Consider the following 4,826-nt stretch of genomic DNA (forward strand, 5'->3'; position numbering starts at 1 on the left):
AAAAGTCTTTGACTTTTTGTAAAAGCTGGTCTCTTTCAACAGTAACTAAATCATATTTCTTTTTCACTTCAGTTCTCATGTTCAATTCAGTTTCAAGGTCTGTCTTTAGATCAGACAATTTCTTTAAAGTATCCAAAAATTTACTTTCTAATGCCTTCTTTGAGTTTTCAAAAAATTTTCGTTCTTTCTCAAATTTCTTTCTCTCTTCGTGTGAACTTCCTTTCTCATTTTCTGAAGCAATGTCAAGCCATTTCTTTTTCTCTGTAAGCTCTTTGGCAATTGCAGCATTTTTTCTTGACAGTGTTTTTCTTTTCAAGAAGTTTACACTCTCTTCTCTTCATCTAATTCTTTCCTTTTCTGGACAATGCTGTCCGACAATTCCAAATTCTTTCTTTGACATGCTTCTTCATACTCTTTCTTCTCTTTATCAAACTTGGATCGTTCCAAGATGATAAGTTGTTCAAAATCTGATATTTGTTTTGAAAGCAAAGTGACATTAAGCTCTAATATTTTTATCTTGCTTTCAAACATTTTTCTTTCAGCATCAAATCTCTTTTTAGTTTCTAAAACCTTTTCTTTCTCGAAATCCAGTAACTTCCTTACATCAAACAATTCACTTTCAGATCTATGCATTATAGTTGTTAAGTCCTCAATCTGTTTGTTTAACCTAACTGTCTCTTCTGGATCAGCACAAGTTTTCATCAGATCACTCAGCTTTTCTTGCAAGACTTTCTTTTCTTCTTTCTCTCTCTCAAGATAGCCAGTCAGAAGAGTTGTCCATGATATATTTTTATTAAGCGTAGAATATAGTTTATTGTACTTCTCTGTAAGCTCTCTGTAATCTCTCTTGTCCTCAGCTGCCATTTAAAAAAAAATTTGATTAATCAGATATAGGATCTATGCAGTGAAATCAGTAAAAGAAATCAAAGACGATAAAGCTCAAAAAAAATTGAAAAAAACACTAAAAACTGATGAGAATTTAGAAAAACGACGAACAACTGTCAAAAATCAGTAAAAACAGTCAAAACCGTTGAAAACAGTTAAAAAACTGTTCAAAACAGTTGAAGACCGTTAAAACTGATGAAAAATAGTTTACGCGATGGAAAACAGTTCAAACCTTTCTCAACCAGTTAAAAACACAAAAACTAAAACAGACGAACGAAATGATCCAAAATTAAAATCTAAACAAAAATAAAACTCAAAACCAAAAATACAACTAATATAAAAGACCAAAACAATTATCCAAGTCCAAAATCTGATTCTAGCCCAAACCAAATAGCCGACAACAGTAGCAACTTTTCACAATACAGATGTGAAACTTAAAAAAATGTTTCTAATATTTGAGATTTTTTTACAGGTTAATGGCGAAACACCGACATCAATCTGACGAGGAATCACATGTTCCTTCCGTTAGATCTGATAACATTCCCATTCACCCGCCCAACCAACCTATTCCATCTGAAACTCTTTTTCCACAAATAAAGTACCTTGACATAAAACCAAATAACCACGTCTTTTCCTTTGCTATGCCAGCTGAATACCCGATCATTATAGAAATCCTGAAAGGCCATCCTATTTCATATTCTCTATCTACAAATACACCAGTTTCGTTGGTGTATTTACAACAATTCTGGAGCACACTGACTTTAGAAAAAGACGGGGACGCTATTTACTTTCAAGGCAAAGTTGACGAATTTGTCAGTCGTCTGACATTGAAGCGTCTCAGAAGAATTCTTCGTCTACCCGGACCAGGCTCTTCTGGTTTTGAAGATTTTATATCAAATGAACAACTGTGTCTGGATATCAAGCGTCTAGGATACTCGGCAGTTCTGAACAACCCAACTCAATTCAAAAGACGATTCCTGCCTTCTATCTGGCACTTACTGTTCTCTATTTTGAATAGATGCCTGACGTTTAAGACAGCGGGCATAGATACATGTAGTAGCTCATTCCTTAAATTCTTTCATGGTGYCGTCTTCTCAAGAAACTATGACTACGCTTTAGTCATATGGAATGAGTTGGTAGAGCTAGTCAATGCGAAAAGATTCCCGTCAAAAGCTCGAAAATTTATGTCATTTCAGAGATTTCTACAATTGTTCATTAAGGCCATGATGAATGCTAACGAAGATATTCCAGCCAAGCCAAACGCTGAAAAAGGGCCTACATTTGTCATGACCAGAATTCGACAACATACTGAAATGGAAGACTTGGACTCTACAATGCCAGTACCACCAAAACTGATTGCCCTAGCTGATCAGACTGCTCAGTGTGTAATAGACAATAGGGGATTGATAGATCCAATAGTTCAACCAGAACCAGTTGAACTTGCCCACGGATCACCCCATGCCTCAGCTATGAGAGAGCATTTAGAACTAGAAGAGAGTGTTCAGAAACAGGGGTTACCTGAACAGGGAACTGAGCTGAGAGAAAAAGAATCTGAGAGGGGTGAACAGGCGGGGTGAGCGTCTGATCAACAAATAACTCCAACTGTTAGTACTCCCTCAACTTCAAGTTCGGAAGCTACTGAATCTGATTATGGGGCAGATTCTGGTAATGGTCAAGATGATGATCATGATGATGATAATGATGAAGCAGAAGATCGTGATCAATCCATTCCAACTCAAAATATAGCAATTGGTACTATTGTTGATGACATAGATGATATCTTTCCTGAATATTCAACTCAGCAACCTTGTCCAAGCTTGCAGTCTTTGTCTTTCAACGTTGAGGAATGTGATGATTACGATCGCATACTTTAAGATATCCCTGATGATGGATGAGACGAGGGAGTTAATGTTGAAAATGAAGAGAGGATGAGAGAAAGGGAAGGAAAAGAAATTGGAGAGGGTGAGAGTGGAGCAGAAAAGAAGATCAAGCTCCTATCCAAACTGATCCACTTAGCCGGGCAACCACATCTGCTACTGACATTCATCCGTTGAATGTTAGTATTGAACAAGACATAGCTAGCCCAGCTATGCATTTGCACACCCTTCCTATTCACTCAACTGGTTCTCAACAACCAATTGTTTCATTCTCACAAGAGGATAGAGCTCATACGCTAACTACTTCTCATTTCGAGAATGTAGTTATTGAAACAAGTAGGCCGCTGCCCTAGCCTACTACTTCAATTCTGTGCACCTCGAGTCTAGAACCGATACACATAGGTACACATGAGTCAGGAGCATCTGTTGCTTCAAGTGCAGTTCTTAGTGAACTTGCTGGAACGACCAGAATGGTGTCTTTTGACATTTCACAAGGACAGGTCGGAAGTCCTACCAATGCTAACATCATGCCAACATTGAACATAGGCACAACAGTTTATTCAACTGTTGTTACAACTGGTATTCTACGTGAACCAGGAGTGAGTTTACCAGACTTCGTGTCAAGGGAATACCTGGACGGCGCCCTAAAGGCTGTTCAAGACAATATGGATGCTCAAATGGCTAGTATAAAAAGAATTTTGCAGGGGAAGGAAGTCGTAAACGAAGAGCCACCATCTGTGCCATCACCACCGCATGTTCCTGAACCATATGTACCAGATCAATCGGTGGATGAACTAAAATCGTTGCTTTTTGCAAAATTGATGGCGTCTCAAAATCCAGATGCTGAGGATGCAGATTTGGTTGGCCTCTTACGTCAACAATTAGACGTAAACCCTTTTGTTAGAGCCTCAGAGTTTTTGGCTTTCCAAGATGTGGTTACTTCTAGCTTTTCCAAAGTTAGCAAGTTGATCACATCTAACACCCAAGATCTTATAAGTTCAATAGACGCCCTAGCTGAACGGGTGTCTATATTAGAAGAAACCTGCAGGTCTCAGGCCATATCTCTCAAACGAAGGCATGACGATCAGGATGATCCAGATAGTCATGAGGGGGAGAGAAAGAGACAGAGATTGGTCGAGACATCTGAACAAGGTGCAAGGGTTGGTGACGAGCCATCAACTCAAGATGTTATTGATGAAACCTCTGCCCCAGAATCTATTCGGGAAAGAGTAATTGAGGCTATTGCTGTTGAAGATGAAGACATGGAGACAAGTCCTACGATCGAGCCAATGGTTGAAAAGCCGACGGTCTCCACGGTAGGAACAAGGATGCTATTGGACTTGTCTGCCAATGTAGGATTCAACGAGGCGTTCTCTACAACTCTGGGTGGAGAGCAAGATTTTGGAGAAGACATTGACAATATCGACGAGTCGACTGGGATCTATTTTGACTTTGAAGCAGATATTGATGATGAAGATCCAGTCTTTCCTGTCCAAGAAGAACGTCAGTCTGTTCCAGAATCTTCCACTGCAGCTTTACCTGCTCAAAGAGAACAAGTTGATCCAACTGAAATCTTCACTAGAGACTATGTGCCATTTCATACTAGAGCAAATTTTCCTGGATATGATCGAGCAAGGTTCCGAGAGCCATATCTAGAAGATATCTACTTTGGAATCTTCATCCGACATAGAAAAGTGCTAAGTGGCGACAAAGTTCTGGGTATTCATAAGCAGAAAAAAGAATATCGTATTGAATACCGACATCTTCTAAAAGCCAAGTGCCTACCGATTAGTGAAGTGCTTACAAAGCATCGGATCGTAACGATTAAACAAGACAGGATGGTCAGATTTGGAGGTTTAACGAAGCAGACTTCTCAAACTTATACCTAGATGACCTTGAATATATGTATTTTGAACTCAAAAACATGACGATCAAAAAAGAAGGAGAATTGGTTGCTCTTGAAGCAATCAAGAGATTTATACGCTGTCTTGTAAAACTGGCGATGGTCATTGATGTACAGATGGGCCTTGAAGATAATCAGTGAATCATCAATCTTAAAAGACC

Source organism: Cynara cardunculus (genome assembly GCF_001531365.2).
Source record: "Cynara cardunculus var. scolymus isolate 2C chromosome LG 6, CcrdV1, whole genome shotgun sequence".
In the NCBI taxonomy this organism is placed as follows: domain Eukaryota; kingdom Viridiplantae; phylum Streptophyta; class Magnoliopsida; order Asterales; family Asteraceae; genus Cynara; species Cynara cardunculus.